This window comes from Girardinichthys multiradiatus, chromosome 20 (assembly GCF_021462225.1).
Source record: "Girardinichthys multiradiatus isolate DD_20200921_A chromosome 20, DD_fGirMul_XY1, whole genome shotgun sequence".
Taxonomy (NCBI): domain Eukaryota; kingdom Metazoa; phylum Chordata; class Actinopteri; order Cyprinodontiformes; family Goodeidae; genus Girardinichthys; species Girardinichthys multiradiatus.
The window spans coordinates 20,988,611-21,012,769 of NC_061812.1; the positions used below are offsets into that span (position 1 = coordinate 20,988,611).

The 24,159-nt window shown below is 40.6% G+C and overlaps 1 long non-coding RNA gene across 1 annotated transcript; it reads left to right on the top strand.

The window, feature by feature from the left end:
- Nucleotides 1-191: 191 nt before the first annotated feature.
- On the top strand, nucleotides 192-910 carry LOC124857156. The gene is made up of 2 exons (XR_007035523.1): nucleotides 192-386; nucleotides 459-910. It is a non-coding gene; the product is annotated as an uncharacterized LOC124857156 (long non-coding RNA).
- Nucleotides 911-24,159: the final 23,249 nt, after the last annotated feature.

Sequence of the window (24,159 nt, forward strand, 5' to 3'; positions counted from 1 at the left end):
ACCTTGCCTTGCCTCACGGATTTTGCCTTCTTGCCTGCCCCTTGTCTGACGGAATGGATTTCTGGATTTCTACTCTGTTTTCTGCCTCTGCCTGCCCCTTGTCTGACGCCTCTAGCCCTGGAACTCGACTCTGTTTCTGTCCCTGGATTTACGCCCCAGCCAAGCCACTGGTTTATTCAACCTGAGCCCGCCTGGCTCTCTAGTCCGCCTGGAATTATTGTCAAGAGGACAAACACAGCTCTCTGTGTTCCGGTCACAGCTTCAGCTGATTCCCCTGAGGATTTGGATCAGTCGGCAATCCGACTTCAGTCTGTTGGACTCTTCCTCATTAACTGTGTGGATCACATACTCTTCTGGATTCTGCGCCTCATTCCCAGACTGAGAAGGTTAGTGGCTTTATCTAACTCTTTGCAAGTCCTGAGTTTTATTCAGCCACTAACTTGTCTCTCTGTCCTCAGTGATTTGTGGAAGCTGACTGCTGCTCTCCTGCTTTCTGGTCCTGAGTTACTGAATAAACCTTTTAACTTTTCACTTTGTGTTTGGCTGAATTTGGGTTCTGTCTCAGGCCGTGATAGAATACAAATTGTAACCTTTACTTAATAGATGTAGCTTTTTGATTGTTTTTACAAAATCATTGGTGCCATACCCACCAGGAGGAGGCCCAGTGGACGGCCCAGGACATGCTGGAGGGACTATGTCTCTCGGCTGGCCTAAGAATGCCTTGGACTCCCCCCGGAGGAGGAGGTGTCTGGGGAGAAGGAAGTCTGGGCGTCTCTACTGAGTCTACTGCCCCCGCGACCCAGTCCTGGATGAAGCGGAAGACAGAGTAGGAGTACTGGTGCCAGACATTAGCGGCACCCCTAAAGATCTAATAAATACTTTACTTTTTCAAAATGAGCAGAGAATTTAAGAACCTTTGAGTAGTGACTTCTTTATTTGTGGTAAAAATATGAGTAGAGGTATTTAAAATATAAAGTTCAGTAAACATGCCAAGTGCTACAAAAAAACTGTTGCTATAACAAAAGCTGTAAAAAAACTGCCAGTAGACAGGTCAAGGCTGACAGGGAGGTCTGGGTGAAGTAATGAGTGCTTCTTGCATCAATTATTCATCTTTATTGAGGATGGAATGAGTTTCTACCACTTCAACAACAGAAACCTGATGACTTGGCAGCTTCTACAGCCTGCCATAAATTCATCACACAGTACAAAGATTCAGCAATCAATATTACATTCTTCTGTGAAGATCAAGCTAATGCAAGTGGCTGGCAAGGCAGAGATGGGCCGAGGAGGTGAGATCAAATGGATACAGTAGAAGCTTCGTCTTCGACCAAATCCAGATGTGAAACAAATCAGCATGCAATTTTGGTACAAGGAAGAAATAATGTCCATGACAATGAGTAGAGCTACTTGGTTTTCTAGCGTTCAACATGTCTGTACATTTAAAAAAGATAGGATGTTTAATATATATTTTAGAGAACTACAGTGCCTTGCACAACTCTTCCGACCATCTGTTATGTTACATTTATTCAGATTAGTGTATTTTAATTGGGATTTTATGTTTGTGACCAACACAAAATAGAGCATACTTATAAACTGGAATTAAACAAAAAAGATATGAAAAATGTGCTTTGCAAATATATTTTGCCCCTCTTACTACTAGTTCAGAGGCTTGTTAGAGAACATTAGTGAACAAATGGCATCATGATGACCAAGAAACACTACAGACAGATTGGGCATAAAGTCATGGAGAAGTTTAATGCAGCTTTGGGTTATAAAACAATATCCCAAGCTTTGAACTATTTACGGGGCACTGTTCAAAGCTTTCATCAAGCAAAAATTTAAAACGTACAACATAACTGCAAACATACCACATGTGAAATTCTGGAGGAGCTGCAGAGATTCACAGCTCTGGTGGCGAAGTCTACAGCTGTTCCTCATGTACTACAGAAGTGGCAAGAAGAAAGCCATTGTTTAAAGAAAGTCACACGAAGTCCTGTTAACAGTTTGCCAAAAGCCATATAGGAGAGACCACAAGTATGTGGAAGATGGTGCTCCAGTTATATGACACCAAATTTGAACTTGGAAAATACTAAATAGTATGGAAAGCTAGCACAGAACATCACCCTTAACACACCATCCCCACTGTGAAACATGGTGGTGGCAACTTCCTGCTATGTGAATATTTTCCTTTAGGAGAGACAGATAAGCTGGTCTGAGTTGATGGGAAGATGGATGGAGTTAAAACAAACGGCAAACCTGGAAGAAAATCTGTTAAAGGCTGAAAAAGACTTGAGACTGGGGTTGAGGTTCCCCTTGCAGAAAGACAATGGCCTTCATCATTCAGCCAGAAGTATAATGCCATTAGAATAGTACGTATTCCTGTGATAGAATAACCTAGATAAAGTTGAGACTTATGTACAACTGAGAATTTGTGGCAGGGCTCATTCTTTCCAAACCATCTGACCAAGATGAGCTGTTTTGCAAAGAAGAAATTGCAAAAATATTTAGATGTGCAAAGCTGGTAGCGACATACTCAAAAAGACTTACACCTGTAATTGCAGCAACTAGTGATTCTACAGAACCAGGGGAGCTGTAAAAGCATGTATAATCCCACTTATCCATGTTTCTATTTATAAAATGTTTCCAAAACCTTAATTTTATTTACACTTCCTGATTATGCACTGTTTTTCTTGGTCTTTCACATAAAATACTAATAGAATACATAAGGATTGTAGTTGTAAAGTGACAAATTTTGAAAAAGTATGAATATCTCTGCTGGGAATTGTATAAGTAAAATGAATTTGTCTCAAACTGTATAACAGTTTTAGTTCGAAACCATAATACAATTGTCTAGATGGCTTTCTGGGTCTTTGCAGTGTCAGTTTGAATAATTCTTCCTTTGACCTCTTGGATGCCTTAAGCTCTTTAGAGAGTCACTTTATATGAGGATTAGGACTTGAGGAATTCACCAACAGGTGACAGCTCTCTTTGTTTCACCGTGCAGGGAAATGGAAAATGACCACATATGTCTTTGAAAGCTGCAAAGTAGAAAACAATGAGAAGAAAAAAAGCAGGATTAAAACACGAGTGGGGCCCCTCCTCTCTCTCTCGTCTTTCAGGATGTTGTTTATGCTGTTGACAGGCTTTTTAACCTCCCTAAGCTTATACTCTGTGAGGTCTCTTTGGGAGCTCCCTTTGGGCTCGCATCCTGTGGAGTCTCCATTCAAACAGTTGCATTATTTATCAGTACCAAGATTGTTGTTCTGATTTCCTTATAGAGGTCGTTGAAACTTTGTCGTGGAACAAAAATAATGAGGGTACAATAAATTTCGGAGCTGTCAACAGTCACTTGAGCAAACTCTGTTTCGGTCATGACATCAGTGATTGGTTTTCCCGTTGGACAGGTCCAATGGATTTGCCTCAAGGCCCATTTCACACTGGATTAGATTCCATTTCAACCCCAATCTTCTATATCAGAGGCCAGAACAAAGGTTAAACCCTCTGAAACTCTTTTCATCATTTCATTTTTCATGGTTTTAAAAGCATTGTGACAGCATTTTTTTAGGGATAAACTAAAACAAGTTAGGCCAAAGACATGCTGTAATCTAACTAAAATAGAAGAATGGATTTACACATCGGCAACAGTATTGTGATTTTTTGGCATGCTGAGTGAAATGACAAGTTCTGGGTCCATCCCACATTCCATCATTTTGTTACTTCCTACCTCCATTTAGTACTCTGAAACAAACCAGTTAGCACCACAGCACAAAACCATTTTAGATCACTTTATTTTGGGTACTCGTCATTCCCAGTGAACATTTCTTTAGATGTAAATAGGTCTTAACAACATCTAAAGTGTTCATAAAGATCTAGGCTAAATTTGGTATATATTTAGTTAAAAACTGACAGATGTTTTGACATCTAAAATTGGCTTCAGATGTTTATTAGAAGTCTAAATGTAGATGTGTTTTAGATGAGGTTCACATGCTCAGAAAAGAAAATGAATGATCAGTAAGCTGGTTTCAATCTCAGGACATTTTGTTTAGTACTTTCACCAGATAATCACAGAACTGCATGCTCTGAATTGTGCAAATAATTAAGCCGGACAGTCAATGTTTATATGAAAAGTTTTTATTGCTGTTGTGCATGAATTAAAGGCTTGTTCCCCATTAAAACTTAAACTCTGTTTTTAAATATTCTGTCAGCGTTGCATTGGCACAGTGTTAAAGACAAACATAGAGATAATGATGTATAAAAGTGAAATTCTGTTTGGAAATAAAAGTTCATGCTGAACAACAATTTTACTTTTATGAAGACAATCTGAAATGTATCTCTGCTGAAATTGAGAAAATAGTGCATAGCTTCTACAGCTGGAATGTTTAACAGCAGTTTAGAGTTTACTGTGTGTTGTTTCCAGCAAAGTACAAATCATATTTCGTCATATTTACAACTATTATCCTAATTTTCAGATATATAATAATTTTAAAAACAGCCTTTTTTTCTTACCTTAATACTATAGCTGCAATGTTACAGCTGTAAAATTTATAAAATCCCTCCATATTGTATCAAATACAATTGTCTTTAAGTTTCAGTTTATATTTGACTGACACTTTTTCAGTCATAACAATTTTTTTATTCTACATTGGTCTGTTTTGGTCGAAACCTAGAAGGAATATATAGGTCTAAATCAGGGCTAAGCATAGCCCTAACAAATACTTGTGTCTAAATGAGGTGCATGTGTGGCCTCAGTGATCAAATCACGTTTGTCAGAGCCAAAAAGATCAGAGGCAAAATAAATGGGAATACAATGTAGTTAGTTTTAAGAGAATAATATACATTTAAATTAAATTACATATGAGATTTGAGAATTTGCATTTAAAAAAGATATTTAACCACAAATAGAATAAACTGATAATCGATGTTTTTTTTTTTTAGATTTTGTGGCTCTAGTGGCCGCTGTTGATCTATTAACAGACAGATGGTAGGGCTGAGAGAGAAGGGGAAGGCATGCAGCAAATGGTCCTGGAGTCAAGCTCTACCACTTAGCAACGCCGTGCCCTTATATGCGATGGTTTGATGATATAAGTACAAAATAGTTTGTAGCAAGCAGGAAAGGATGGAATCGCAATGCAAAGGTACAAAATGATGAAAGGAGAAACTCATCCGAAGCAATTTTTTGAATAGCTATCGGCAATTTGGATCTAATTTGAAAATAAGCATAAACATTTTCAAATCTCTGGTATAATTCAGTCTAATTGCATATTAAGACTTTATGCTGTATCCTTTGTTTATTGAACATAGGTCTAATCCCTGTTAAGGCCACTTGCTTTATGTAATGTGAAAACAGATGATGACCCCTGATCAAACCAAAAAACTTTGAGCAACATTCTGCTGGTAGATATTATTCATTGTCTCTGTTTCTGTCTTTGTTACTGCCTTTATTTCCTAACAGTCAACTATAAATATATTCTTAAAAATTACTTTAAATTCTCAGTTGCCAAAGATCCATTTGAAAGGTCCACCTGGCCAATGGCCACACCAAAAAAGTTAGGGATAAAACAACCAAAATTACAGAAGTATGAAATGGCGAAGGAGCGAAATGACCTGCACGCAAAATTGCAAGAAAAGACAATCGTCTTGACATTTGCAAAATAGTTTGCATTTCTTAGTGTAAATTGATAGCAACACTTCCAGACTACTTGTAGAAAAGACTAAAGATGTACTACAACTATAACCAGTTAGAAAAAAATATAAAGATTCTAAATTCATAGATTTAAGCACAAACTATTATGAAGACCCCAAACATTTTACAAAACTAAAGAAAAGAGATCACACTAAGCAGACTTTTGAACTATACTGGAAGTGGTTTCTTATGAGAGAGGTGTTTTACGCAGGCAGCTGAATGTGAGAGCCATAAACTGTACTTCCAGATGTCCGCACACATCAGTCACAGGCAGCGTTTAGAACAAAACGTGTGTTGTTTCTGGGGAACCATAACAGGAAAAGGACCAACAGGGAACATTGTCCAAGCAGATGGAAAGTTCCAGCACATCAAAGACTCAGGACATACACCTCATCACCATCCGCAAAGACTTTGTGTATAATGGACAACTGCTGATGGCATTCCTGTAATATCAGGAATATGTTTGGTATTATGTATGTTTAGGAACATGACAATGATTACAAGAATCATGGCGACATCGTAGAGGTAATACAAATCATACATCGACTTCAAATAATCTCATTCTGTAACTAATTAGCTCCTGAAGCTGCTGCTGAGTCAGTAATAAAACCTGTGCTGTAACACCTCATCACAATAAACTTCCAGTCACACCACATTAGCTGGACCTTAGTGAGACCAGTTTGGAGAGTAAAACTATTCCCTCCATGACCCTTGACTCTGGTTCATGCATTCTTCACATTCGGTTACTTTCTTGCAGTGCACAACTGCACACAAAGTGAACTTTACTGACATACGGTTCTCCAATACATTGTAATGTTCAGTATTCTTGAAATAAAAATAATATTAAACAAATTTTCAGGTTTCATTGCTTAAAAACAATAATGCCTTTTTAGAATTTTAATTAAATGTTTAAAAAGTTGCAGACATTGACCAGTCTCCTAAAACAGGAATAGAGTTCTAAGAATGTTGGGTAAATAATTAGGAATGTTAATAGAATATTTCTAATTGTAGGACAATAACAGACATAAAAAAAAGTTTTAACAAAGGGATGATCCTATCAGACCCGAAGCATTTTTAAGTTTATTTCACATTTTTCCATGACATTCATAATAAAAGGCAGACAGTATGAGTGCTGCAGCTCAATGTATTTTGTGACCTGCTGTTCTCAATAGCCGCCATTGTGGGAGAACTGCATTGAGCACAACTGAAACAGTAGCCTTTTTATTTTTACAACATGCTAAGTTCATGTAGCAGAATAACTTTTTTCCCACTCTTCTTTTGTCCACACATGATGAACTGTAGCTGCATTGAAGAATGTTGTAGGTCAAATTATCAAGAAGTTGCATGAACACAGAGAGTAAACATGCTAGCTTTTTCCTATCATTTCGGAAAACGGTTCCTGAAGAAAACATTGTCATCAGGAGTTAGTTATATCTGTTGGTACCAAGATAAATTAATGCTGCAACATCCGAAACGTCTTTGAAGCAACAAGTTACTCTTTCTGCATTTGCACGTGTGCGTTGCTCCTCACGAGTATTCTGTTTTTTTTCCTACTGTCCTAAACAACAGATATTAGGTTAAATGGTCTCTTTTAATTACCCTTGGGAGTTAGGGTGTGTGCATGGTTTTACTTCATGTGTGTCTCTGTATTGCCCTGTAATGTATGGGTGACCTCTCCAGGGTGTACCATGGATGGATGGATGGATGGATGGATGGATGGATGGATGGATGGATGGATGGATGGATGGATGGATGGATGGATGGTACATCGCATCGCCAAATGACTGTTCTTAAGGCGCATTTCAGGTCCCGGGACACAAAATCCTGATCAGGATATAGTTAAAATGTGTCATGATGGCCTTAACTTCACAAAACCTCTCTGACTGACTAAGTCATCGTATTATTGATGGGAAAAGACTGCCCTGCAACTGCTAATGGAAACTGCTTCTGTTATATGTAGTCTTCAGCTGAATCAGCTGCTGGACTAAAAACATTATTTTCTTACTTCGGCTTTCCCAAAAAGGTAAAAAAATTCTATTAATTGATTATTATCATGATTTAGTCTGTTGTTTAAAATTCACATTTTATTAGTTGTTCTTTACTGTTGTTCTTGATCTATTGCCTGTCTTTATTACAATTATCTTTTGCTCCTTTATTTTCAGTTGGCACTTTGTAGTACCTAGTGTATGACTAGTGCTATACAAATAAATTTGCCTTGTGTTGGAATCTTGTCATGGAGTTTCACTGTGGGCATCACAGAGAAGGTTTCTGAATGACATAGTTTGCAATCTAATGGCAAAAATAAATGAACACAATCACTAAAAGGATGCACTCGTGTTACCATATGTTTAAAATAGTCTGGTCTGGTATAATTGTCTTGACATATAGAGGGCCTAAAGAGACAAATGCAGCAGGTTACAGATCCCTGACCTAGACCTAATCAAAGAATCACAAAACTCCATACCTTTCTTTCTTTAAATGCAATGTTCATTGAAGTTTTAGATTTTTAAAACGGGAAACTTGTTAACACAGTTTTCAAAAATGATTCTGCGTGTAACTTCACCTGAACCTCATTTGGTAAAAATAAACTTTAGAATAAAACTTTAGAATAAAACACTCCAAACCTGTTCGTCCGGAGAATATTTTTACCTTTTTAACTTGTTTCTTTGTTTTTGTTTTAATATGTTCAAATAAACATTAATTCATTACTTAATTCATATAGCTTCCCAAATTAGCTTTTGTGTTGAAAGTCTTCTGTTTTTATATTATTTAGCCACATAAAGCTAGAGGTATGCAAGTCCTTCAGATAATGTAAGAAAAGGAAAATGGTTAAAACTGTTCGCTGATCTAACAACCAGACCATCTGTAAACTTTAGCTCTTCTGCTGCTCTTTGCATAAAGACGACCCAGTACAATATGTAATTGAAGGAGACATTTTGCTTTAACAAAGATTTTCCCTGGGCCCATTGACAGAGGTTGTGGACCTTCTTAGCTCCTGCAGAGTGGCACATTGCCAAAAGGAAAGAGAGATACAAGAGGTCCTGCTGGCCAGCCTGGCTTCATTAGCAGAGCTAACCTTTAAAATGTTCTTCTGTGTCCTGCTCTGCCCTGGGGTCTGTTATGACTGTGAGGAAGTGGGTGCAAGATTTGTGTCAGTTACACTGTCAATGCGTTAACCAGGAACAGATTGGACAGAGCCGAGTGACAAGCAAGATTCCCGCCGGGGGCAGAAAACTCAGTTAAATTTTACAGGAAGCTTAGGGTTTGTTTTTGAAATAAAACCGCCTTCAGTCTGCATGAAGTGATAAAGCGATTTCCAGGCTCCAACTTTTTATCAATAAAGTATAAGATCTGGAACCATGCAGAAATATAACTTGGCAATAACACAGCCTAATGTTGTTACTCAGGAAATGTACATAAATTATGGATCACTTATTTAAAATTGTGTATAAATTTTATGATTCAAAATACAGCATATGGGAGAACCAGACAAAATTGCAACATGATGGAAAAGATAAATACCAAGAAGTAAATTAAAGAAATAAACAACTGAAGGTATTAAACTCCTGTATGTAGAAATGCTTTCTTTCTTTACTTTTCACCATTGGTTGCTTCTGAATGTTGGAAGAATTGTATAATAAAGGCTAGACTTCTGAACAACTCTCTTTGACATTTAAATTCAATCACTCATAAATTAAAATCTTGTTTTATATTAACAGGCAACATTTTTGACTTTTTGTCAGGCTCTTATATGGACAGACTAAAAGAGCAAATAGAGTAGAATCTTCCAGGTGAAGCTGTCTCAGTCAGGTGTCATACATTTGCTCCTTTAATTTCCTCTGGACAGCACCTTTTTTAAATTTGTGCAGCAGTTTCACGCTTCCACCTTTGCTGGACAAAGACCTGATGAGGTCCAGATGAGATAAATGAATAACAAAAAACTGCCCATGATTCATGGACTCCTCTGAGTGGTCAATCAAACTGTCATGTTTGATTTTTCCAATTTTATAAATTAAAGTTTGAATGTATTAAAAAATATAAGTTTTTACATATTTCCTGGTCCTTCCTAGTGTTTTTTTTTTTTTTTATACTGCCAATGATTATGTTGTGGTCTTGTAAATGCCACATGCTGCATGTTTTCATCATGTTGCAGCAATTTCTAAAGAAACATAAAATATGCTTCAGTTTCTGAATACTCTCTACTAATACAGACTTCTAATGTGGGAACATTAAGTTACTCTTAATGCAGTATTTCCTTGAACGTGGCCACATAAATAACTCATAAACTGTTTTATTAACTAAATAATGCTGTTTTACCTGAATGGACCTAATAACAATAATGTTAATGATTTTTTGAACATTACCTTGATGTACAGCTGATCTCAGAGTGAAACTGTTTACACTTTGGCATAACCACATTTCCTTTCCTGTTCCTTTATTCTTAGTCACACTAGTGGTTTAATTACTGGAAGATGAAATTGAACGCCTCTGTAATAAACTGATATGATAACCAAAAGCCTAGTTAGGGACAGACATTGCAAATTGGCTTAGGCTATAAAAGTTAAAGAGTATGGTATATGTTAATACTTAACACTTGGCCCTTTACAAATAAATAGGTTAAATATTTATTAATTTCTTAGATATTTCTTTCCTGTTAACAGAGCAAACTTCAAGATTCCCATAAATTATATAAAATAAAGATTGCATTAGTTCTTGTTTTTTATTTTTTACAATATATTGCCAAAGGTATTCACTTGTCTGCCTTCACACACATATGAAATTGAATGAAATCTAATTCTTAATCCATAGTGTTTCTGATGCCAGCCAACCCTTTGTAGCCATAACAGTCTTGACTCTCCTGCGAAGGTTTTCCGCAGGTGTGTTTGAGAGAGTTTTCGACCACTCTTTCAGAAGCTCATTTGTGAGGTCAGACACTCCCTTGGTGGATCTCGATAAACGGGGTGCCTATTCGGGTCGGCAGGGGAGCTGGCTCCCTGGGAGAGCATTTTGCCCCCTAGTCATTCCCTCCCCATCCCCGGACACCTCCCTCTGCCTGCACCATCAGACTACCACTCATGTAGGGCCTTGGGGTGTGAGTGAGTTTTTGTGGTGCGGGAAGGGTTTTCCATTTCTGCAGTCCCATGGTGGCATGAGCCCCAATTTTATTGTACAGTTTAGACACTATCATATACGGGTCTGGTGTCAGTATGGAGCTCAGTGGTGTCTGCTCTGTTGTGCTCAGGTGCGGTGGCTGCAGTGGCGTCATGTAAGGCTGTTGCCTTGCCGTCACAGCGCACTGTATGGTGGGGGGCAGGATGCGACAGAGTGTGCTTGGAGCGAGGGTTGTGTGCGGAGATCGCCCTGTGTGGATGTGTCTTCATTGGCTTTTCAAGAGAGTGGAGCTCTCTAGTGGGGATGTGTGCCTGTAGGGAGGGGATTCATGGCATCTGTGTTCGGAGGCATGTGTTCGATATCTGTCTCCTGTTAGGGGGTGGCCCTGTGGGATCCCGGAAAAATACTGTCACATTATGTTGTTTGGGTATTTGGTACACAATCAAATTGAGCAAACTGATATGATTTGATAACATCACATGTTAAGACAAATGTTGTAGTTGGCATAAAAATGTGATGGGATAAATCTGAAGATTTGGATGACATGCCAAATGTGATTTTAGATTATGACATGTTTTTTTGACTTATCTCTTGAGCTCATAGTACAGACTACACAAATGATAAATTGTTTGTAACTTTTTATATAATAATAAAACTAAAAGAAAAGAAAAACTCGATAATATTTTTTAAATAGATTAAAAGACTTAAATATAAACTGTGGATAAGCTCTTTATAAGTCAGAACATAATAATTTAATTAGTTTTGGGTGTTTGACAACTGTTTGATGGATCATGACATTTTTAAGAACAGTCAGCCGAGCAGAAACAGCTATGTAGTGATGTAAAATTTTTATTTAATGCTGTGATAAACCTATTTATACTAAAAAATCAAATTAAGAATGGTCCCATGACAAAAAAATTATTTACATGTTTGAGCAGATCCAATTCTGCCTTGAGAAATGTCTGATTAATCCAGTTTTATTTTGTTGAAATAGTTCTCATTAGCTTCAGGTCAAAATAGTGGAACAGACTGTGGAAACATTGTATTGTTTTAGCAAACCTTGGAAAATGGGCCAATCAAATTATAGAAAAATAAAATTATACATGCTGTCCCATCTGTCATGAAAGCTTTGCTTTCTAAACATGTATTTTATTTATATCTCACCATGTTGGGGAAACTGGTTCCCAACAAAACATTGTGGAGGTGAGTGCAATTTCATCGGCTCTAAACACACCGCAAAATTGCACTACTTCCCCAAACAATAGCCTTACTCAGCATGAGCCACAAACCACACTGCAAAGTTTTTATTTGAGCAGCACCCTGTGAAAGAAAAAGTCCATGTGAAATCTGTCCTTTGAGGTCTGTTCACTGTATTATTTTTTTAATATTTAGCCATACAAAAGTAAACTAAGAAATCATATCTAAAAATCTAGTAATTGTTTGCATTTTTAGGCCCGAGCAGGAAAACTGCAAGGGCCTATTGTAATCGTAGGAATTCTTATTATTATTCTTTTTTACGTTGTGTCTTTGTGGGGCAATATGGGGACCTTGCCAAACCCCAAAATGCACACGATTTTACCCAAAATTGTCCCCCGTGTAAAATTCTTGTTGGACTCATACATCTCTACAGCAAGAACTCCTCTAGGCAAATCAGATCACAATCTTGTTTTTCTCTGCTCGAAATAAAAGCCCCTTGTTCAGAGGCAACCTGTAATAAAGAGGACTGAGAAAATGGTCACAGGAAGCTGAAGAAGCTCTGCAAGGTTGCTTTGAGACTACAGACTGGGACGCATTGTGCCACATGGAGAGGACATCAATGCCATGACTGAGTGTGTAACCGACTGTATAAACTTCTGTGTGGATAACATCATCCCCACCAGAACCGTGAGATGCTTCCCCAATAACAAACCTTGGATCACCAGTGACCTGAAGGACCTGCTTAACAAGAAAAAAAGAGCCTGCAGAGAGGGAGACAGAGAATTATTGAGGATTATACAGAAGCAACGTAAAGTCAAGATAAGAGACAGCAAGGAGGTGTACAAGAAGAAGGTGGAGAGCAAGCTCCAGCAAAACAATATCAGAGATGTGTGGACAGGGATGAAGAAGATCACGGGCTTCAGGCAGAGGGATGATCGGACCGATGAAGGTCTGGACAGAGTCAATGAACTGAACACATTCTTCAATAGGTTCAGTTCAGAAACAAGCACAGCATCCTCTTCTCCTGCTCACAGCCAAACAGACATTCCACCCTCCTTTGACCCACAGCTGTCCAGTAACACCTCAAATGTTTTATCTTTCACCTCAGCCCTAGACCCTTCTGCTTCTACATGTTTGCCTTCAACCATATCAGAAGATGCTGATGCTTCCTGTGCTTCCCCCTTCCACCTGTGTCTCAAGAAGTCAAGTGAAGATGCAACTGGAGAGAATGAATCGGAATAAGGCTACAGGTCCAGATAATGTCAGCCCTAGAGTCTTGAAGGCCTGTGCAGAGCAGCTCTGTGGGATTCTGCAGCACCTCTTCAACCTTAGCCTGGCCAAGAGGAAGGTTCCGGTGTTGTGGAAGACCTCCTGTCTTGTTCCGCTAACAAAGAAAACTCACCCATCAGTCCTTAATGACTATTGACCTGTTGCCCTGACATCCCACATCATGAAGGTCCTAGAGACTAAGGTGAAGACTCAGGTGGAGGCCTCAACAATCTCCTGGATCAAAGACTACCTGACAAACAGACCAGAGTTTGTGAGACTGAAGGGTTGTGAGTCTAACCAGGTAGTCAGCAGCACAGGAGCACCACAGGGGACTGTACTCTCACCATTCCTTTTCACTCTGTACACCTCAGACTTCCAGAACAAGACAGACTCCTGTCATCTGCAGAAATACTCGGATGATTCTGCAGTTGTGGGGTGGATCAAAGATGGACAAGAAGCTGAGTACAGGAAGGTGGTGGCATGGTGTGGAAACAATCGTCTCATTTTGAATGTGACTAAAACAAAGGAGATGATTGTAGATTTTAAGAGAAACAGGAATAAGTCAAAAACTATTTCTATCATGGGAGAAGAATTGGAGGTGGTGGAGGAGTATAAATACCTCGGTGTTCACCTGGACAACAGACTAGAGTGGAGATGCAACTGTGAAGCTATCTACAAGAAGGGACAGAACAGACTGTACTTCTTGAGGAAGCTTAGGTCCTTTGGTGTTTGCAGCAAGATGCTGCATCTCTTCTATAAGTCTGTTGTGAAAAGTGTGATCTCTTCTGTCATCATCTGCTGGGGAAGCAGCATCAGAGCCAGGGACTTAAAAAAGCTCAACAAGCTGATAAAGAAGGCTGGCTCTGTTCTGGGGACTCCTCTGGAACCTCTGGAGATCATTGTGGAAAGACGAATTCTTCATGAAATGAAGAACATTATGGAGAACCCTGAGCATCCTCTTCATGAGACTGTTGTACAACAACAGTGTCTTTAGTCAGAGGCTTCTTCAGATATGCTGTAAAACAGAGCGCTACAGGAGATCCTTCCTGCCCACAGCCATCAGCATCTACAACGGCTCTTTGAAGAAACCTTCATAATATGAGCTATAACAACATTTAATTTCCCTTCGGGATTAATAAAGTATTTTTGAATTGAATTGGCATGAAGGAGGACATTCAGGTTCCCGACGATTCTATGGGGTCAGATGCTGACATCATCAAAGCCACGCCCCCTCAGAACAGGAAGTCCCTTTTTTCACTTGGAAATGTGCCTCTCTGACCCTCTTGACCCAATCAACTTGAAAGTGTGACAGAAGACAGATAACTAGTGGGTCTAACTTAGTTTGAAGCACAGTGACTTTTTATAAAAGGGCGTGGCCGTGGTGGCGCAGCGAAGTTGGACGTCACACCATGGCCATACGTTTGGCTTTAATTTCCACATACATCATCTGATCTGCACCAAATTCAATGTGATTGATCCTAGTCCAGTTACCAACAGAGATCTGATGACATATTTGGTGGGCGTGGCCTAATTCGTCCACAGCGCCCCCTAGAAAATTTAAAAAAATCAGCCCCAAGCCATGTTTTGACCGAGGAATCTGAAATTTGGTACACATATGTATCTTCTCAAGACCTACAAAAAAGCATTGGTGCAAACCGAACAGGACGTCGGCCATTTTGGATTGAAGTTGCCATTTTGACCCTATTTTGGGCGTTTCTAGCCCACACATCTGAGCGAACTCTTCCTACAGCTTTTGACTTAGAGACGTGAAAATCACACAGTATACTCTTAAGGCATTGGGAATCAACAGTTATCAAAAGCTTTTTGATACATGAAAGCGTGTGGGCGTGGTCACGCCTCAAAATATGACTTCTCGCCATAAAAGACTAAACTGACAGCTCCTACAAGGAAAGTCACAGACACATGAAACCTTCTGGGATTGGTCTGCCTCTAGGCCTGAACAATATTTACCGGTCAGATACTGACATCATCGAAGCCCCGCCCCCTGAAACAGGAAGTGTCACGTTTTCCATTAGAGAGTCAATGTTTAATGTTCTTCACCTAATCAATGATAACATGATGGTCTTAGACAGTCGCCAGTACTGACTTCTTTAGCTGGAGAGTGTGGCTATGATGGTTACGCCACGGCCATACGTTTTGGCTCTAAATTTAACATGCATGTTCCAATTCACTCCAAAATAAATATGATTGATCTTTGTCAGTCCCTAAAAAGCTCTATTGGATTACATTGAAATTTGGATCAATAGCGCCCCCTAGGACACTTCAAGGGCTATATCTCCCTCATACATCATCGGATCCACTTGAAATGTAGTATACAGGTCCTTCTCAAAATATTAGCATATTGTGATAAAGTTCATTATTTTCCATAATGTCATGATGAAAATTTAACATTAATATATTTTAGATTCTTTGCACACTAACTGAAATATTTCAGGTCTTTTATTGTCTTAATATGGAGGATTTCGGCATACAGCTCATGAAAACCCAAAATTCCTATCTCACAAAATTAGCATATTTCATCCGACCACTAAAAGAAAAGTGTTTTTAATACAAAAAACGTCAACCTTCAAATAATCATGTACAGTTAGGCACTCAATACTTGGTCGGGAATCCTTTTGCAGAAATGACTGCTTCAATGCGGCGTGGCATGGAGGCAATCAGCCTGTGGCACTGCTGAGGTCTTATGGAGGCCCAGGATGCTTCGATAGCGGCCTTTAGCTCATCCAGAGTGTTGGGTCTTGAGTCTTTCAACGTTCTCTTCACAATATCCCACAGATTCTCTATGGGGTTCAGGTCAGGAGAGTTGGCAGGCCAATTGAGCACAGTGATACCATGGTCAGTAAACCATTTACCAGTGGTTTTGGCACTGTGAGCAGGTGCCAGGTCATGCTGAAAAATGAAATCTTCATCTCCATAAAGCTTTTCAGCAGATGGAAGCATGAAGTGCTCCAAAATCTCCTGATAGCTAGCTGCATTGACCCTGCCCTTGATAAAACACAGTGGACCAACAACAGCAGCTGACACGGCACCCCAGACCATCACTGACTGTGGGTACTTGACACTGGACTTCTGGCATTTTGGCATTTCCTTCTCCCCAGTCTTCCTCCAGACTCTGGCACCTTGATTTCCGAATGACATGCAGAATTTGCTTTCATCCGAAAAAAGTACTTTGACCACTGAGCAACAGTCCAGTGCTGCTTCTCTGTAGCCCAGGTCAGGCGCTTCTGCCGCTGTTTCTGGTTCAAAAGTGGCTTGACCTGGGGAATGCGGCACCTGTAGCCCATTTCCTGCACACGCCTGTGCACGGTGGCTCTGGATGTTTCTACTCCAGACTCAGTCCACTGCTTCCGCAGGTCCACCAAGGTCTGGAATTGGCCCTTCTCCACAATCTTCCTCAGGGTCCGGTCACCTCTTCTCGTTGTGCAGCGTTTTCTGCCACACTTTTTCCTTCCCACAGACTTCCCACTGAGGTGCCTTGATACAGCACTCTGGGAACAGCCTATTCGTTCAGAAATTTCTTTCTGTGTCTTACCCTCTTGCTTGAGGGTGTCAATAGTGGCCTTCTGGACAGCTGTCAGGTCGGCAGTCTTACCCATGATTGGGGTTTTGAGTGATGAACCAGGCTGGGAGTTTTAAAGGCCTCAGGAATCTTTTGCAGGTGTTTAGAGTTAACTCGTTGATTCAGATGATTAGGTTCATAGCTCGTTTAGAGACCCTTTTAATGATATGCTAATTTTGTGAGATAGGAATTTTGGGTTTTCATGAGCTGTATGCTAAAATCATCCGTATTAAGACAATAAAATACCTGAAATATTTCAGTTAGTGTGCAATGAATCTAAAATATATGAATGTTAAATTTTCATCATGACATTATGGAAAATAATGAACTTTATCACAATATGCTAATATTTTGAGAAGGACCTGTACATGATCATCACTTTATGATGGACATGTTGACACAGTCAATTGTTGATGACTGCAGCTTCCATCTGGAAGGTCCGATTTACTCCAAATATTGAATGCTTTTTGCCAGACCAAAACTCTGCATGACCGAAGATCATATGACATGTTGCTCACAGTGCCACCTACTGGCGACGTGTTGAAGTGAAGCGGTGCCATCGTGTGTGGCGTGTAGGAGGCAATGCCAGGCTCCCGCGGTCGCTGCACAGGCCGAGTTGCGCTGAGGTGCCAGGGCCTTCAAGGATGCTTGCAGCTTTAATTCTTTTTGTTTTTAGTATAAAACAGACTATCTTAGATCATTAGCATGTAGTCACATGCATGCATATACTAACGACTCTGAAGTTCTTCTATTCTGAATGATTTAAGATATGTCCTGTGATTATCAGGGCTTTAAATTGTACTAAAAATCAAACAAATGCTACCTAAGCCTGCGTAAGATATGATTATTATTTTTGCTCTTAAATTTTGATCATGAAATCCCTGTTTTTGTATTTTTTTACTACAGTAAAATTTGATGGAAATATGTTTAGTAGATCACAAAACAGGAACAAAATACATTAAATCTGAACCAGTAATGAACTAAGCAGAAAAAAATGCTTGGACCATATTGGACCATTTGTACGTTGCTAGATGCCACTATGCTGTTCAGCGTCATCGGCCATTATGTACCCCAGGATAGTCTGCTACTACAAATCCCAGCGGGCACCGCAACTGATAGGACGGGGCGTCGCAGCTCTGATGTCACAGTGGGCTATATAACATACTCTGAGACGTCCCCATGGCTTTTCAGCTTGGAACCGAGACGCGGTTACCTCGCAACTGGAGCGTCATTCTGGAGAAGAAATCCCACGTGGATTTTCATTCATTCTCCTCCGAGAAGAAATTCATGAAAGAAATTTCTGGAATAGGAAGGCCAGAAATTTCACTTTACCGATCGAAGACGTGAGTTTAACACGTAACAGAAGAAAAACCCCACGGAGGGTTCAAGGAGACGAAATCGCCACCCTTGTTTTTGTTCCAGACGACTGTTGGCAGTCCGTCATATTGTTCCTTTTCACCAAGGAGGCCAGAGGACGAAACTGACCGCTCTCCTGAGTTATCCACGGACGCGTGGAAACTTTTCCCCCTCTTTCTCTCCCTCTGCTCAGAGGAGACAACAACCAAGTAATCCCGTTTTATTTTATTTTTATTTTTTAGAAATAGCTTGGGCAGGATAGAGTAGGATTTTAGGGAGATTTAGAATCACCACTTATAGTCTAATGTGTTCGAAGTGTATTTGCATGCCAAGTGTTATTGAATTTTGATGATCGCTGGACTCTGAAGCCGCCGAGCTTCGCAAGTTGTGTTTTACTGTTTGAACCCTGAGCACAGGTGCGCTGTAAAGCAGAGCTGCTATAATAACCTTATGGTGAAAATCAACCATTTTCTTTGTATTCAACTTCATGTTTTATTGGTTGCCGCCAAAAGTTTTATAACTCTTTGTGTGCGCTGAGCTAGCAGCGTTGGCGGAAGTTTTACGACCCTTGACCCCTGGTGGGGGAAGTTATGCTCACAGCTTCTCTTAGCATAATATTCCCCTTGTATTTTGCCATAACTGTCATAACTGCTGGTTTGATTTCATCCACACTCAAGGCTTTTTTATTGTGTTTAAGTTATATAATTTTTCCCTTTTGAGTAGAACTTTGCATGTTTGATTAGGTGAAGATTATTGAATCGGAAGAGCGAGTTGTATCAGGGCTGTTGATTTAATAAATATTCACGTAGATAAAGAAAAAGCGTTTGTGTTTATTTTGTGCAGGAGTGATTTGTCAGTCAAAATAAGGTTAAAGTTCCCCACGTTTCAGCAGAAACGGTTGATTAAACAGTGACATCTAGTAATAGTTATCAACTATTACTGAGAATTTAATAGTTGTAATAATCAAGGGCTTTAAGCCACCATTACAACACCAGAGGACACTTCTGGTTTCGATTCATAAATGAGGATTTTTGGTTAAGAAATTAATTTTCTCAAATTATGATTTTAAATAATAATTCTTGATAAATATTAATTAATCAATAATCATAATCCCAACACTTTGCATGTTTAATAGTTATTAACAAACACATTTTAAATTATAATTACAATTTAACTCGTACATCTCATGAAGTTAATTTTAATTACACCAAACCACCTCAGAAGAAAATCATTGGACCATTCAATAAAAGCAAATTTCTTATAAAAAAAAAGTAATTTCTTATATTTTTAACTCAAATCAATTCAGTTCAGTTCACTTAAACTGAATGTGGCTCAGTTCAGTTCAATGAAATTAAATTTAATTCAGTTAAAGTTTTTGTTTAATTCAATCCCTTTCTGTATTGTTAATTGTTATTCAGTTGATTTCAAATAATTCCAGTTAAGTACAGTTCAAGTCAGCACAGTTCAGTTTCATTTATATCAGTCAATTAAATTACTTGTACTCGTAGTCTTCCGCTTTATTCAGGACAGGGTCGCAAGGGCAGTAGGCTCAGTAGAAACACCCAGACTTCCTTCTCCCCAGACACCTCCTCCAGCTCCTCCGGGGTGAGCCCAAGGCGTTCCCAGGCCAGCTGAGAGACATAGTCCCCCCAGCGTGTCCTGGGCAGTCCCCTGGGCCTCCTGCTGGTGGGACGTGCCTGGAACATCTCCTGAGGGAGGTGTCCAGGAGGTATCTGGTATAGATGTCAAAGACACCTCAACTGGCTCCCCTCGACGTGGAGGAGCAATGTCTCTACTCCGAGCTCCTCCTGGATGGCCGAGCTCCTCACCCTATCTCTAAGAGAGTACCCAGCGAAGAAAGATCATTTCGGCTGCTTGTATCCGGGATCTTGTTCTTTTGGTCATGACCCAAAGTTCATGGCCATAGGTGAGGGTAGGAACATAGACTGACCGGTAAATCGAGAGCTTCGCTTGTCGGCTCAGCTCTCTCTTCACCACAACGGACCGGCACTGCGCCCCCATTACTGTGGCAGCTGCACAGATCCATCGGTCGATCTCCCGCTCCATTCTCCCCTCACTCGTGAACAGATACTTGAACTCCTCTACTTGAGGCAAGAACTCCCTTGCAGCCTGAAGAGGGCAAGCCACCCTTTTCCAGTCAAGAACTATGGCCTCGGACTTGGAGGAGCTGATCTTCATCCCAGCCGCTTCACACTCGGCTGCGAACCGCCCCAATGCATGCTGCAGGTCTTGGTTAGAGGAGGCCAGCAGGACCACGTCATCTGCAAAAAGAAGAGACCAAATCCACTGGTCCCCAAATCAGACCCCTCCGGCCCCTTAGAAATCCTGTTCATAAGAGTTATGAACAGGACCGGTGACAAGGGGCAGCCCTGCCGGAGTCCAACATGCACTGGGAACAGGTCCAACTTAGTGCCAGCAATGTGGACCAAACTCCTGCTCCGCTTGTACAGAGACCGGATGGCCTCTAATAAAGGGCCCCCAACTCCATACTCCTGGAGCACCCCCAACAGGGCACCTTGAGGGACACAGTCAAATGCCTTCACCAGGTCCACAAAACACATGTTGGGCAAACTCCCTTGAACCCTCGAGAACCTTGCAGAGGGTGTAGAGCTGGTCCAGTGTTTCACAGCTGGGACAAAAACCACACTGCTCCTCCTGAAGCCAAGGTTCAACTATTGGCCAGACTCTCCTCTCCAATACCCTGACATAGGCCTTACCAGGGAGGCTGAGAAGTGTGATCCCCCTATAGTGGGAATACAGCCTCCGGTCACTACGCGGAGAACATATTCTACTCGGACTCTATGTCTCCAACATCCCCCGGAATCTGGTCAAAGCTCTCCCGGAGGTGGGAGTTGAATAGATCCCTGGCCAAGGGCTCCGCCAGACGTTCCCAGCAGACCCTCACTATGCGCTTGGGCCTGCTAAGTCTGTCCGGCTTTCTCCTCTTCCAGCGGATCCAACTCACCACCAGGTGGTGATCAGAGGACAGCTCAGCCCCTCTCTTCACCCGAGTGTCCAAAACATGTGGCTGAAGGTCTGAAGACACGACAACAAAGGTAATCATCAACCTCCTGGCTAGGGTGTCCTGGTGCCAAGTGCACTGATGAACACCCTTTTGCTTGAACATGGTGTTCATTGGAGACAATCCATGACTAGCACAGAAGTGCAATAATGAAACACCACTCAGATACAGATTGGGGAGGCCATTCATTCCAAACACGCTTCTCCAGGTGTCACTGTCATTTCCCACATGGGTGGAAGTCCCCCAGTAGAATAACGGAGTCCCCGGGAGGGACACCATGCAACACCTCCGACAGGGACACCAAGAAGGCCAGGTACTCTGCAGTACTGCTAGGCACATAGGCCGAAACAACAGTCAGAGACCTGTCCCCGACACGAAAGCGGAGGGAATCGACCCTCTCATCCACAGGGGTAAACCCCAACACGAGACGGCTGAGCTGGGGGGCAACAAGCAAACCCACCCCAGCCCACCGCCTCTCCAGAGTAGAAGAGAGTCCAACCTCTCTCTCCAGGAGCTGGGTTCCAGAGCCCATGTTGGAGGTGGAGGTGAGCCCGACTATTTCTAGTCTAGTCGGGAGGTCGAGAGATATTGACCTCCCGCACAAGCTCAGGCTCCTACCCCCCCAGCAAGGTGACATTCCACGTCCCTACTGCCAGCCCAAGCATCCAGAGATTGGGTCGTCGAGGTCTCCACCTTCGTTCGCTGCCCAAACCTCTTTGCACCAGTCCCTCATGGTTCCCCATGCAGGTGGTGGACCCACTGGCGAATGGGCTCGCGCCTCTCATTCAGGCTTGGCCCAGCCGGGCCCCGCAAGGAGCAACCCGGCCATCAGGCACTCTCCGACGAGTCCCGACACCATGCCTGGCTCCAGGGGTGGGACCCCGACTCTGCCGTATCAGGCAATGTCACGTGGCTCGATTTTGTGGTCCCCGTAAAGGCGTCTTGAACCGCTCTTTGTCTGACTTGTGACCCAGAGGCTGTTTGCCATGGGAGACCCTACCAGCGGCATTTAAGCCCCGTACAACATGGGCTCTAGGATAATTCGAGCACTCAAACCCCTCCACCACGTTACGGTGGTGGTTTAAGGAGGGGTCAATTAAATTAAATTTAGTTTAATTCATTGCTTGAACCAGTTCAATTACATTGAATTCTGTTTAATTTAATGCTAATCAATATTTGTGAATTCACTTCACTTTTTATTTTACTTCAGTTCAATTAAGTCTAAATTAGTCTAGTTGAGTTCAGTTTAATTAAATTTAAATCAGTTCAGCTAAACTCTATTCAATCATATCTGATTTAATTTAGTTAAATGAAGTCTCATCCAATTCCGTTCAGTTCAGTCACTTTATTTAAATTAGTTTATTTCAGCTCATTTCAGTTAAGTTAAATTCAGTTAAGTTGAGTTAAGTTCAAGTAAATGAAATTCAATACATTTTATTTTATTTCACTCTATGTAATTTAGGTTTAGTGAGGGCAGTTCAAATGTGTTGCTATATATAGGAGAAACTTCATCACAGTGCAATGGAAATCTATGCAGTTTTCTGAAACCTCAGATTCAAAATAAAATTTTAAAGAATATAGAAATACAATTAAAATATCCACTTCAAATAAAATAAACATCTAAAACATAGCAGTACATGTATAAATACCATTAATAATCATGAATACAGGTTGACCAAGAGAGATGCAAACTAAACAGCAGATTAATAATTACAATGAAAATCCAGTGACTAAGTCCATAAGAAAATATGGTGTAAATTGATTGTGCTCCATTTTTATATCCGTCTTAGGATATGAGTAAGACAATATCTCATTTGCAGTCTCAAATTTGTAGATTTTCTGAATTTATTATGCCCCCAGGACCTGCAGTGTTCACAAGCAATAAAAGTATTCAATTTAAACATACAGAGCTTAACAAATCTAATCACATGTTGTTCATACATGTTATTTTATTATATGAGAAGCTATCTGAAGAACAGTTTAAGAAGATTATTTATGTACCCAGCTGAACAACAGAGTACATTCATCACAGAACATTTTTCCCATGTGTGTTGCATTCTTTTTTTCGTTTTTTTGAGGATGATGGCATGAAATCACATTCACATCCATTAAAGTATAATATTACTCACTTTTATCCAAACTGGCTCCAGCATCAAAGCATGTATTGTGACTGAACACAGAGAGCATCCAGGTAGCTTTCTAAAGCAGAGGAGTAAGGAGAGGGAGACAAAATAAAGCTCTGATAATTATTGGCTGTCACAGAATACGGAGGGGATGCAGAACGATTACAGATGACACATAAATTGCTGTGTAATTTCAGACAGGCATTTCGGCTGGAGCAGGTCTCCTCTTGTGCTACTTGGCAAATAATGTTCAAATGGAAGTCAAGGCCGGAGTGATAGCATGCCATTGTTGCACCATTTGATATGCCAAGGACATATTAATGGTGCAGGCCACATGCAGAACAGCAGATCAAACACCTTCTAAGGTTTCAGGAGAACTCTGTCCCAAAACAAGCTCCTTGAAGTTAGACATGTCTTGGGACTCACGTGTAATTTTAAAAAAAATAATGGATACTTGCTGATTTATCTAATATAGTAACAAGGAAAATAACAGAAATCAATTATACTGTCACTAATGCTCACTGATTAGTGAAATATGCCCATACACTGTCCAAACGGAGACTTCATCAGCACTGATTTATTCAAGAACAGCTGCAAATGTGACATACAGGGCAAGCAGGCCTGAAACACACGCATAACACTGACGATGGATCTCCTCTGTCCTTCAGCCACTGCAGACCCCACGTCATGATCTTTGCAAGCTTGTCAGGGAGAAGTAATACTCTGAGAGGCACAGTGAATTGTGGGTTGTTGGAGGTGATCCAGATAAATTGTAAACAGCTGAGTTCATGGGTCA